Source organism: Heterodontus francisci, chromosome 28, assembly GCF_036365525.1.
Source record: "Heterodontus francisci isolate sHetFra1 chromosome 28, sHetFra1.hap1, whole genome shotgun sequence".
In the NCBI taxonomy this organism is placed as follows: Eukaryota; Metazoa; Chordata; class Chondrichthyes; order Heterodontiformes; family Heterodontidae; genus Heterodontus; species Heterodontus francisci.
The window spans coordinates 62,062,435-62,076,685 of NC_090398.1; the positions used below are offsets into that span (position 1 = coordinate 62,062,435).

General features: G+C 45.1%; 1 non-coding gene across 1 annotated transcript; it reads left to right on the forward strand.

Annotated features, from left to right (window-relative positions):
• The first annotated feature begins 13,399 nt into the window (after positions 1–13,399).
• trnat-agu (transfer RNA threonine (anticodon AGU)) lies at positions 13,400–13,473 on the forward strand. The gene has a single exon. It is a non-coding gene; the product is annotated as a tRNA-Thr (tRNA).
• Positions 13,474–14,251: the final 778 nt, after the last annotated feature.

Consider the following 14,251-nt stretch of genomic DNA (forward strand, 5'->3'; position numbering starts at 1 on the left):
TCTAAATTCTGTTCTCACAGTCCCCCCTTTTGATTCTTCAAAACATTTTAAAAAATCAATCCCTTGATCCCACCTAGGTGCCTTTAATGGTCTCTATTTGTCTAGAAACAGCCTTCAACACCCAGAGGGGTCGCACTCAATACGTCGCCTGCTTGTGCCATAAGAGGGGCCTGCGGTAACTCTGTAAAGGCATAAGTTTTGCAGGGGCTTCAACTACTTGTTTACAACAATGCCTTTTACTTTCAGATTTCTAAGGTCTTTCATCTGGCCCCTATGGCCGATATTATTGTTCTGCCACTGCGGGTCTTGATTAGGGTATTTTTGTTCAGCTGGTTCGTTTCCCCCTACCCCGGGAGGGTTTTCTCTTTCCCAAATTTTCAGGGGTCTTCTACGAGGACTTTCATTTCCTTTTTAAACACTCTTACCTCTCCTGACGTTAATGGTGCACTAACAAATCCAATTTCATTATTTCCTATTGGTACCTCTCTCAAGGGCATCATTGTCTTAGGAGACTCTCTGTCTCTATCGTCGTCGTTATCGTCGGGTTTAGGGGTGGTCCTTCTTGCTGTCCTTAGATCATATTTGGGTCTTTTTCTCCTTGGTTTTTGACTCTAAATCCCAATACTCCAACATCCGTCCCAATGGACTTTCTGGAGGGATGTTGCCGGCAGACTTTCCTTGTCTCCCATCGTCTTCCTTTTTAGACGATTTATTTCCCATGGTTAACTGAAGGGTCTTGTACCCTACGGTATTCACCTCCTAGCTGAAGGGTCTTATACCTTACGGTATTCACCTCCTAACTGAAGGGTCGTATACCCGACAGTATTCACCTCCTAACTGAAGGGTCTTGTACCCTACGGTATTCACCTCCTAGCTGAAGGGTCTTATACCTTACGGTATTCACCTCCTAACTGAAGGGTCTTATACCATACAGTACTCACCTCCTAGCTGAAGGGTCTTATACTGCAGGACTGTAAAATTCACTCCTCAAGGACATTTGGTACTAAGAAGGTCTTATCCCACAGTTAACCATAAGTCACCAAGATAATACTTAAAAGTCGTTTTTCTTACCTTGGTCCGTGCACGGAGTTGCCTGACTTCACATGTGTACCTGCCGCACTAAATACTCGTTCAGAGTGACTTCCCTAGGATCGTTTTCAGTCAATTACTCGGGTCCGCTACCAACGAGAGAAACGAGACCGTTTTTAAATTAACGGGACGCCTCTTCTCGTCTGTCGTCGGCCGCGGTCCCGGCAATGATGAAGAGATCCCGGACGAGCCCCCAATTGTGAGAAACGTAGCCCACTTAATAATAATTTACACCAAGTCAAACTCTGAAGAAGTAAGTTTATTTAACGTTCTTGCAAGATCGGGTGTCCTACAAGCAGGCACACCGATCAACATATTCAGTTCATGTTTATACAATACAAATCCATTTGTCCACGCCTTTATTTTACATTATTGGTTATAACGTATTATGACACAAACCTATCCTATGGTTGCTACAGTCTGCTCCTCTGTTTACTTCTCCCCCTACTCTAACTTTCTAGCCCCTAACTCTTGTTTTTGTTTTACCTTATTTGGCTCTCCATTGTGTGTTTTAACTTGCAGCTGTCAGCCTTTATCTTAGTGGGGCAGTTTCTTATTCAATACATCCTTTGTTCTAACTCTTGCTGTTTCTCTTTTATCTGCCTAAGCACAATTTTTAAGTGATGTACTGTCCCAAGGTCTGTACTTACATACCCTTATCAGTTCTCTTTTTCAGTGATGTACTGTCTGAAGGTCTCTACTTACATACCCTTATCAGTTCTCTTTTTCAGTGATTTCATTATGTTGTGTACAAATGACTTCTTGGTAACTTTCCCCAAGCTGTAGAAACAACATTTCAGTATTTCTTATTCTCACAGAATGCTGACAGGGGAGGGGAAGATGAGGTAGGTGGTGGCATCACGCTGGAGGTGGTGGAAATGGTGGAAGATGATCCTTTGGATGTGGAGGCAGGTGGGGTGGAAAGTGAGGACAAGGGGATCCCTGTCGCAGTTCTGGGAGGGAGGGGAAGGGGGAAGGCAGAGGTTGAGGGTCCTGTCAACTACACTGGGAGGGGGGCAAGGGGTGGAGGTTGAAATCTGGTGATGTTGTTGAATTTAATTTCAAACACTCCTTGAACTCTCTGCCGATGAAGACTGAAAAAGGGAAGAGCAACCACACAACAAGGGTCTCAAATCCAAGACCCTGAGATTAAAAGTCTCATGCTCTACCAACTGAGCTAACAAGGCCTGAAACAGTACTTCTACTCTGATACAGTAAATCCACTGACAGAAGCCCCAAAGTGTGAGAAATTCCTCTCACTCATCAATAATAAATCTGAAATCATTTTACCTTCCAAATGCTGACATCTATTTTTTCAGTATTTATTTCTCTCTCCTTTTTATTTAGTTCATGCATTTCTTCAGATTTTTTTTTTTCAATTATATCTGAGGGAAGAAATGAACAGATCTGGCAGCTCAAAACTGGGCATCCATGAGGCACTGTGGGCCATCAGCAGCAGCAGAATTGTATTTAAACACAATATGTTACCTCATGGCCTGGCATATCCCTCACTCTACCATTACCAGCAAGCCAAGGGAGCAATAGTGGTTCAATGAAGTGTGCAGGAGGGCATGTCAGGAGCAGCACCAAGCAGACCTAAAAATGAGGTGTCAACCTGGTGAAGCTACAACACAGAATTATTTGCATGTCATATAGCGGAAGCAACATGCAATAGACAGAGCTAAGCAATCTCACAATCAACAGATCAGATCAAAGCTCTGCAGTCCTGCCACATCCAGTCCTGAATGGTGGTGGATAATTAAACAATTAACAGGAGTCACAGAGAGTCATAAAGTCATACAACATAGAACCAGGCCCTTTGGCCCACCGCGTCCATGCCGACCATAATGCCTATCTATACTAATCCGACCCGCCTGCATTTATTCCATATCCCTCCATGCCTTGCTCATTCAAGTACCTGTCCAGATGCCTCTTAAATGTGACTACTGTTCCTGCCTCCACCAGGCAGCTCATTCCAGATACCCACTATTCCTTCTGTGAAAAATTTACCCCTTTGACCCCCTTTAAACCTCCTCCCTCTTAGCTTAAATCTATGCCCTCTAGTTTTAGTCACCACGACCATGGGAAACAGAGTCTGGCTATCTACACTATCTATGCCTCTCATAAAGCGTGACGTAGGAGTGAAGAACGAGTGACCAAGAGGAGGAAAGTGGCACGGCATAGAGCTAATGGCTGGAGTGGGGGTTGGGGGGCTGGGAGCGAGTGGCAGGAGAGCTGGGTGACGCGAACAGGGAACAATCGGCCAGGGGAGCAGCGATGTGGAGAGCGAGCAGCTGAGGAGAAGAAGCGTCAAGGCCGAGTGGGGAGAGCTCCAACCTCAAAGTCTCCCATTCAGCCGCTTCCTTCAACTGAGTGAGAGGCTGGATACCCGATGATGCTTTAGCGTGCATGTGCGAAGATGGACCAGGCGCTGATTTGCGATGATGTTGGTGCTGAGCCATGACATCATCCTGTGCATGTGCCACTTAACCCTGGCAAGATGTAGCTGTGCCTATGCGCAGCTTGGCGCTCTCTGATGATGTCAGCAGGCCGCTCCGTTGATAGCAATCACATTGTGTCAGCAGTGCCCACAACCCAGGAAAGAATAAAAAAGAGATTTACCACAATGGTAGCAGGGTGAGGGATTTCAGTTATGTGGAGAGATTGGAGAAGCTGGGGTTGTTCTCCTTGCAGCAGAGAAAATTCAGAAAAGATTTGACACATTTGTTCAAAATCATGGAGGTTTTCAATAGTTTAAATAAGGAGAAACTGTTTCCAGTGGTAAAAGGGTCAGTAAGCAGAGTACACAGATATCAGGTGATTGGCAGAAGAACCAGAGGTGACATGAGGAACCATTTTTTACACTGCAATGTGTTGTGATAAAGAAAGAAAAGACTTGCATTTATATAGCACCTTTCCTGACCACTGGATATATCAAAGCACTTCGTAAACAATGAAATACTTTTGAAGTGTAATCACTGTTGTAATGTCAGAAATGCAGCAGCTAATACCCACAAACAGCAATGTGATAATGACCAACTGATCTGATTGAGGGGCAAATATTGATCACAACACCAGGGAGAATTGCTCTTCACTTGTTTGAAATTGCAGCATGGGATCTTTTACATTCACCCAAACATGCAGACCAGGTCTTGGTTTAACATCACGCCTGAAAGGCAGCACCTTCAACAACCTCAGTGCTGCACTGGAGTGTCAGCTGTGAAATCTGAACCCAGAAGCTTGTGATTTCGAGGTGAATGTGACCAACTGAGCCACAGCTTTTACCTGAGTCTCAATCCTTCCACCAACAGTTTCTCTCTATCGGATCTGTCACGACCCCTCATGATTGTGAACACCTCTATCAAATCTTCTCTCTAAGGAGAACAACCCCAGCTTCTCCAATCTATCCACATAACTGAAATCCGAACCACACGTTGCAGAAAGGAATTTTTCCTCATGTTCCTTCTGGTTTTGTGAGTCACTTTAAATCTGTAACCTTCGGTTACTGACCGTTCAGCAGTTAGAAACAGTTCCTCAGTATTTACTCTACCTCAAACCTTCAAGGAAGCTCTGCAAAGTAACTGAAAATCAAGTTGTCAGAAGTGGGATTTAAACACATGCCTCCAGTGAAAGCTGCAACCTGAACAGAGAAGCTGAAACCGCTCAGTCACCTCAACTGTTCAGACCTTTTTGACCTCGTCATCACTTCTGTCCTTTGAAAGGTTCACTCAGTTCAGGAACTTGTTCAATGTTACTGGAATGCTCAGTGATTGGGATATTAACTCCCCCGGGTTTTCCTGAGCTTGTTCTCGGTCTATGGGGATGTTTGTCCTGGGCCGTGGAATCTTGCATCCCTGTAATGGACATTAACCCACTGATTGAATCTGTATTCACTGCTTTCCGCTGGTGCTGGGTAATTGCAGAGTGTGGGGCCGGAATGTTGCTGCTTGTCCCGGCCTCACTCCCTCTGGGAAAGAGGGAATAATTGATGCATCTGTTTCTGTATCTGAAATGTGACTTCGATCTGCTGTTATTAACCGAGGCAGCGCTGCAGAAGGATAAGTTAATAATCTCTCACTAATCAACTGCAAACAGTCAGAATGTGTAACTTTGAGCAGCGCTTTCTGCACCGTCAGGGCTGGAAAGTTGAGGGAGGGAGAGACACTGTCAGTATCTGAGTGTACACAGCACTGTACAGAGAAAGAGCCAATATACCGGGGCTGAGACACAGTGTATCTTTTCACATTTAATCACAATAATATCCGGAGTCAGGAACTGAAAAGGATGAAAAACCGAATAATAAGAGCAAAAGTAAGAAAACTAAGCAATTATAGATTAGCTGATGAGCATTCTCTGTGTTACCTGATAGTCTACTGTTTTATTTTCAATGCTCTCTCCACTGTGGCCAGGGAATGATTTCTTCTCAAGGGCTGAATATTCACAAAGCTTCTTGGAATTTAAAATCTTTCAAAATTAATTCCATGGAGCTAATGGGGAAAAGTCAAATAACTGCATCTATTATCGGAGAGCTGGTTGGTGATGACGTGGATGTGTCTGCAGTGTGCAGGACCAGACTGTTTCTATAGATTCACAATGAATGTTCCACCCTTTATTTGTAACAGTAAAACTGATCGTGGACAATGGCTATTCTGGTTGCAGCAACCTGAAGATTTAACTCATTGACACCCTGCTTTCGGGTAATCTAGAAAGCACAACACCCAGCTCTGTCAGTTAGTGTGCTTGTTTGTTAACCCACAATTTGTTGGTTCAGGCACTTAAGAGGATGAGGCTTTATTAACTTAAACTCTTCTACATCTGCTGTATTACTCTTGCTGTTGATTCTTCAAAGATAAGTTTAATCAAGTCTTTCTTTGTGAAATCCATGCTGACTGTGTTTTATTATATTTTCATTTTCATATGTATTTTCTACTTTTGGGGATTACATGATATTGTCATTTTTTATTGATTTTATTTTTATTTATTGCACTTATTGCCCATCCCTAATTCCCTCGAGAAGGTGGTGGTGAGCTGCCTTCTTGAACCACTGCAGTCGATGTGGTGCTGTTAGGAAGGGAGTTCCAGGATTTTGACCCAGCTACAGTGAAGGAACGGTGATATAGTTCCAATTCCAGGATGGTGTGTGGCTCAGAGGGAACTTGCAGGTGATGGTGTTCCCATGCATCTGCTGCCCTTGTCCTTCTAGGTAGTAGAAGTCACGGGTTTGGAAGGTGCAGTGTAAGGAGGCTTGCTGCCTTGCTGCAGTGCATCTTGTGGATGGTACACACTGCTACCACTGTGCGTTGGTGATGGAGAGAGTGAATATAGTGAATGAGGTGCCAATCAAGTGGGCTGCTTTGTCCTGGATGACGTTGAGCTTCTTGAGTGTTGTTGGAGCTGCACCTATCCATGCAAGTGGAGAGGATTCCATCACACTCCTGACTTGTGCCTTGTGGATAGGGGACAGGCTTTGGGGAGTCAGGAGGTGAGTTACTCGCCGCAGGATTCCTAGTGTCTGACCTGCTCTTGTAGCCACGATATTTATATGACTACTGCAGTTCAGTTTCTGGTCAATGGTAACCCCCAGGATGTTCATCGTGGGGGATTCAGCACTCGTAATGCTGTTGAATGTCAAGGGGAGAGGGTTAGATTCTCTCTTGTTTCAGAAGGTCATTGCCTGGGACTTGCGTGACTCGAATGTGAAATATCCTTATTGCAGGGTATTGTATTGTACTGTACAGTGACTACACTTGGAAAGTACTTCATTGGCTGTAAAAGGCTTTACAAAGTCCTGTGGTCGTGAAATGCATGTGTTGCTTTTTCCATTGTTATCAATGTCATTGTGATCAAAAGATAGGTTTCGTGAGCACAAGGTTTAAATCAATGTTGATTCAAATAATGTAAAAGCATCTATATTCTTGCACTATACTTAATAATCACCATCTTCCTATCCTTACAGAGCACAATGTTTTTGACCCTGAAATTGATTCCACAATCTCAGTCCCTCAGACAATTTCAGCCCAGTTCTGATGAAAGATCACAGATCTGAAACGTTAACTCTGTTTCTCTCTCCACAGATGCTGCCAGACCTGCTGAGTATTTCCATCATTTTCAAGAGTCTCGATTTAATGAATAGGAAACTTGTTTCAGATCAGATTGGGAGACAGTGTGAAACCACTCCATTGTACTCATGTCTGAGATTCTGAGGACAGTTGGCTGTTAGTGGAAGACATCATCAATTAAATGTACCTAGCAACAGCTCAGACCAATTATTATTTTACAAGGTGGTGTGATGGCCATCCAGGGGTTAAGAGTAGGGATCTTGTAAGGTTTCAGTGTGCAGGAGCACGAGAAGATCTCAGGGGTAAAGGCTCAGATCATCGACCAAGTTCTCCACCTGATGAGGGATCTAGGCTGGACAAAGAGGACCGTGACACTCTGAGACCAAGCTCGACCAGTCCACACACCTGCTAGAGCTGTAAAGTTATATTCCCCAAGTTTGTTCAAGATAATTTTACTTCCAATTATTAAGTACTATTTTACTCTCAATAAAAGTTCTGGACTTATTAATCAAGTATCCTGTACATTTAATTGGTTAAAGTCATGCCCAAAGAGATTGTCCACAATAGACTTTCCAGAACTGAAAGATAAGTCTGCAAGGATTGCTAATTTTACAGCCCTGTTTAAAAAGAGAGATAAACCCAGGAACTACAGACCAGTTCGTCTAATGTCAGTGGTGGGGAAACTTTTAGAGACAATTATCCAGGAGAAAATTAACTGTCACTTGGTAGAACATGGGCTAATAAATGACAGCCAGTACAGATTGGTTAACAGAAGATTGTGTATGAATTAATTAATGAATTAATTTATTTGATGAAGTTTCAGAGAGAGTTGACCAGGGTGGTGAGGTTGATGGTGTGTGTCTGCACTTCAAAATTGTGTTTGAAAAAGTACCATAAAATAGACTTGTTAACAAAATGTGAGCAGATGGGATTAAAGAGGCAGTGGCAGCGTGGATACAAAATTGGCTGAGAGACGGAAAGCATAAAGTAGGGTGAATGCTTGTTTTTCAGAATGGAGGGACTAATCCAGTAATGTCACTGTTGTCGCAGTGTGTGCAGTGTCTGACCCTGAGCTGTCCTAGGGAGGGGGCTGTTTGTGATTTTCCTGTGGGGTATATTATCATCAGGGTATCTCTCTGAGCTGTCCCAGGGATGGGGCAGTGTGTGATATCCTTGTGCATGTCATGCAGGCCCACTGGCTTGTGGTTCCATCCTGATGCCAAGAAACAGAGCCCCATCTATGGGCAAAAAGTCTCACTTCCCTGTGGGTGTCTTGAGAGAGAAGAAGGCTTAGGGAGTAAACCTGGACAGTAAATCCGGAGTGGAGTCCCATACCTGTTACTTATCAGGTAGTTTTCCAGCAACTCCTACAGCAGAGCTGGTACCAAATAGTACTGGTTTTTTCCTTTCCTTTGGACAATACTAGCAATGCTGAGAGGGGGTCCTGATGCTCAGTGTCTCCATACTATTTGCCCAGGCCTGTGCCCTGGAGAGGACACTCCAGCTTCATGGTTAAACATTAGCAAAACATGGGAAGAAACAGTTACCGATTATAAGCTCTCACTCAATTGGTGTAGAGTATGAGCACTAGGGGCTACTTTTGACAGTGGGAGAGATCATCGCGTCTCAATGGATAACTACCACCTACTCCAAGCTGTGCAGCCCCCAGTCAGTTAGGTGCTGTCCTGCCACGACCTACTTGCTTCAATGGGTGCTTACAGCTTCGAGAGATATCTCTCAACTGGCGGATTGATAATCTATGCACCAGGCAAGACAAACTCAACAAAGAAGACACCAGTGCTTCGCATCACAAGCTGGAATGTAAGGACCATGTGTCCTGGCCTTACCGACAACCTTCTGCAGGTTGATGGCACACACAAGACAGCTGTGATTGACAAGGAACACACAAGGCTCAATGTGGACATTGCTGTGCTGCAAGAAACTAGACTCATTCAAAGTGGATCCCTCAAAGAGAAACACTACACCTTCTTCTGGCAGGGGAAAGCCCAAGAGGCAACTCGTGAGCATGGAGTGGGTTTCACAGTAAATAACATGCTACTTGTGATGAGTGAACCACCCACAGTAGGCTCAGATAGACTTCTTACCCTTCACTTGTCAACAAGCGCGGGCCCAGTTAATCTCATATGCATCTATGTGCCGACACTCACCTCCACCCCAGATGTCAAGGATCAATTCTATGAGACACTTGACACTGCCATCAGTAGAATTCCCAGCACCGAGGGACTGTATCTTCTAGGGGATTTCGACGCAAGCTTGGGTACTGACGACAGCTTGGCCAACGAGCATAGGGCACCAGGGGATTAGCAAGATGAACGAAAATGGACAGAGGTTTCTGGAGCTATGCTGTCACCATGGACTCTGTGTGACGAACAGCTATTTCCAGGTCAAGCTGTGCCACAAGTTGTCCTGGAGACATCCGAGATCATGCCACTGGCACCAGCTAGACCTTATCATCACCAGACGTACCACCCTCAGCAGTGTCCTCATCACACGCAGCTATCATAGCGCTGACTGTGACACTGACCACTCCCTGGTGTGTAGCAAGGTCAGGCTTCAGCCAAGAAAGCTTCACCCATCCAAGAAGAAAGGTCGTTCTCGGATCAACAGTTGCCGAACCACTGATCCAGAAAGGACCCAGGAGTTCCTCAACATCCTCGATCAGGCTCTTTCAGAAAACGCCCAAGGCCTCAGTGTGGTATCAAAGTGGAATCATCTGCACGCCACCATCTATAACTCTGCACTCGCTGTGTATGGGAAAAGAGATGGGAGGAATGCTGACTGGTTTGAGGCTTATTGGACTGAAATGGAGTCAGTTACTGCAACTAAGAAGAGAGTCCTCATGAACTACAAACAAGTCTCCAGCAAACAAACTCTCGATGCTCTCAGAGCTGCCAGAAACAAGTCTCTGCAGACTGCTCAGCACTGCACCAATCAATACTGGTTAAAACTCTGCAACAGCATACAAACTGCCACTGAATCTGGGGGATGCTAGAGGGACATATGAAGGAATTCAACACACCAAGGTTCCTTAGACAGCACCTTCCATACCCGCAACCTCTACCAACTAGAAGGACAAGGGCAGCAAATTCATGGGAACACCACCACCTGCAAGTTCCCCTCCAAGCCACACACTATCGTGACTTGGAACTATATCGCCTTTCCTTCACTGTTGCTGGGTCAGAATCCTGGAACTCTCTTCCTAACAGCACTGTGGGTGTACCTACCTCACACAGACTGCAGCGGTTCAAGAAGGCAGCTCACCACCACCTTCTCATGGGAAATGAGGGATGGGCAATAAATGCTGGCTTAGCCAGTGATGACCACATCACATGAATGAATAAAAAAAAAATTATGAAAGCAACGGGCCCAGCAGTAACTAAATCAGCACCTTTGAAGACAAAGACAGGGGTGATCATCACTGAACCTAACAAGCAGATGGAAAGGTGAGTGGAGCATTACCTTGAACTCTACATAACGGAGAACATTGTCATTGAAGTAGCTCTCAGCACCATTCCAGACTTCCCTGTCATGGAGGAGCTGGACAGTGACACCACCATAGAGCTCAACAACGCCATTGACCGTCTTGCCAGTGGTAAAGCCCCGGGAAATGATGATATTCCACCTGGAATCATCAAAAGTGGAAAAGCAGCTCTGCTGCAGCATCTCCATGAACTTCTGTGTCTCTGTTGGAAGGGGAGATCTGCGCCTCTCAACATGCGTGATGCAAACATTGTCACCTTGTGCAACAATAAAGGCGATCGCAGTGACTGCAGCAATTAGCGAGGCATCTCCTTGCTAAGTATTGTGGGGAAGGTCTTTGCTCGCATTGCTCTGACCAGATTGCAGACCCTGACATCACATCTATCCTGAGTCTCAGTGCAGCTTCAGAGCTGGTAGATCGACAGTCGACATGATTTTCTCACTTCGGCAGTTACAGGAGAAGTACTGTGAACAGGACAGACCACTCTACATTGTCTTTATAGACATCACCAAGGCCTTCGATCTTGTTTGCAGAGACGGACTCTTCAAACTGCTGTGGAAACTAGGCTGCCCTCCTGAACTCTTGGGCGTCATCTCTTCTTTCCACGAGAACATGCACAGTTCCGTCAGTTACAATGGAGCAACATCAGACACTTTCACGATCAGCAGTGGGGTAAAACAGGGCAGCGTCCTGGTGCAAACTCTCTTCGGAACGTAGGAGGAGGCAGTTTACCCTGTCGAGCCTGATCTGTCATTCAATTACATCCTTGATGATCATCTAACTCAACACCACTTCCCCGCGCTCTCCCCATATCCCTTGATGTCATGAGTATCAAGATTTCTATCAATTTCTGTCCTGAACATGCTCAATGATTGAACTTTCACAAACCCATGAGGTAGAGAATTCCAAAGATTCACCACCCTCTGAGTGAAGAAATTCCACCCTATCTCAGTTTTAAATGGCCTTTTAAATGAAACTTTAAGGAATACAAGCCCAGTTTCCTCATAAAACAATGCCACCATCCCAGGGATTAGTCTGGTGACCCTCCGTTGCACTCCCTCTGTGGCAAGTATATCCTTCCTTAGATAAGGAAACCAAAACTGTACACAATACTCCAGCACGATCTCACCAAGGCTCTATACAATTGCAGCAAGACATCTTTATTCCTGTACTCATGACCCCTCGTGTTAAGGCCAACATACCATTTGCCTTCCTAATTGATTGCTGCACCTGCATGCGAGCTTTTAGTGTCTCATGAACAAGGACACCCAGGTCCCTTTGGACATCAACACTTCCCAACCTCTCACCATTTAAGAAATATTCTGTCTTTCTGTTTATTCTACCAAAGTGGATAACTTCACACTTATTCACATTATATTCCATCTGTCATTTCATTCACTTATCCTGTCCAAGTCCCCTGGAAGCCTCCTTGTAACCTCCTCACAGCTCACATCCTTTACAATTGGCATATTCTTCGCCATGCTGCTATTTTAAACTTTCAATGACTCAGATGGGGGTGTCCACCTGCATACCAGAGCTGATGACAAGCTGTTCATCTTGGCAAGACTGCGCACCAAGACCAAAATGAGTCAGTTCTTGGTCTGTGAGTTGCTGTTTGCTGATGACGCTGTGCTGACATCCCATAATGAAGTTCATTAACAGCAGCTTGTCTATCGGTTCTCCCTGGCCTGCAAGGAGTTTGGACTGACGATCAGCAGCAGGAAGATCAAAGTTATGGGCCAGGACGTAGAGACTCCACCTTCCATCAACATCGACAGGCTCACTTTGGAGGTTGTCAACAGCTTCACATACCTTGGATCAACAATCACCAGCAATCTGTCCCTTGATACTGAAATCAGCACCAGGATTGTCAATGCTGCAGCTGTCATGTCAAAGTTGAGAAGACGAGTGTGAACCGACAGCAAACTGATCGAAAATACAAAACTCCGCGTGTACCAGGCTTGTGTTCTCAGCACCCTCCTTTATAGTAGAGAAGCATCAACAACTTATGCAAGCCAAGAAAAGCAGCTGAACAGCTTCCACCTCCGCTGTCTCAGATGGATATTGGGCATCTCCTGGCAGGACAGAGTGCCGAATGCAGCAGTACACCAGCGTGCAGGGATCTGCAGCATGTTTGCCCTCTTGAGTCAGCGGTGACTCTGTTGACTGGGTCATGTGTGCTGAATGGATGACGGTCGCTTTGACAAAGACATGCTCTTTGGTGAGCTTGCTATCAGCACGAGACCAACAGGTCACCCACGTCTGTGATACAAGGACATCTGCAAAGCGAGATCTCAAGCTGACTGGGATTGGAGTCGATGCATGGGAAGTCCTTCCTGCTGACTGGAATTCCTGGAGAAAGGCATTCAGGAAGACCATGGGAAAAGCAGAGGACAAAAGAAATGACCAGATGGTGGGAAAGAGAGGTCAGAGGAAGGAAAAATTATCAGTCGACCTCGGGCCAATGATATTCATCTGTACCAGCTGCTGAAGGGATCGTCACTCACGAGTCGTCCTCGACAGCCACAACAAACGATGTTTCACACAGAAGTGACGTACACCCCGGGTGCAGCCCATCGTCTTCCGAGACGGACGGTTGCCTATTACAATTACAACTACAGCTACAACTACAAGAGCGAGTCAGAGGCTGGGAACTCTGCCGTGACGAACTCAGCTCTTGACTCGCCAAAGTCTGCCCACTATCTGCAAGGTCTTCCTCTGATTTCAATTGCACACACATTTGCAATCTGGCTCTGTAGCTTAGTTGGTTCAAGCACCTGTCTAGTAAACAGAAGATCCTGGGTTCAACTCCCAGCAGAGCCTTATTTCACAGTAGCAACATGCTTGAAAAGTTTCATTATCAACACTGACATCTATGTCTTGTGAGCTTCAATTCAAAATACATGATGAATTTCAATCACATACAAAAACAGCCTTTGTGAAGGATATGAGTTTGGAATGGCTGTTCCTCCTGGTACAGAAGTTCAGTGCTGATACATCAAAGGTGACTTCTTTGACATAAATTTGTTCACAGTTACATTCAACCTGGAAAACAGCTTGATATTAATCTCACTGAAGGAGAGTGTTTGTGTCATTATGTGTTGCTTTTAACCGAGACTGGGACATGACGCAAGTGGGAGGGTTTAACTGAGGTTTGGAATATTTGTCAGTCAGGAACAAGAAAAATCAAAGGAACCAAATAAGAAAACCTATGTCTCATGTGGTTACCGAGAAACGGTGAGAAGATATTAAACTTTGTTGTATTTAATACAACTGTGTGAACTTTGATCTTTGCGGCCTTTTATAAACAGTATTTGAAGGGTCTCAGTAAAAATGTTCAGTGTTGATGAGAGTGGGGTCTGGGTGAGCAGCTGCTGAGTGTGACAGGGTCAGGACTGGATGCAGGAAGTTCTCTGACATTCTCTCTCTCTCTCTCTGATGGGTTGAGTTGATTTTCAACTGGCAGCTGTTGCTGTTTTGATAATTCAAGTTCCCTCCACCGATTTTTTTGGGCAGACGGTGCAGTATGAGGCTGTAAAGGATTAATGCTGAAGACAGTGGGGTCAACCCCTCCCACAATCAGAGTGATGATGTAACAGTC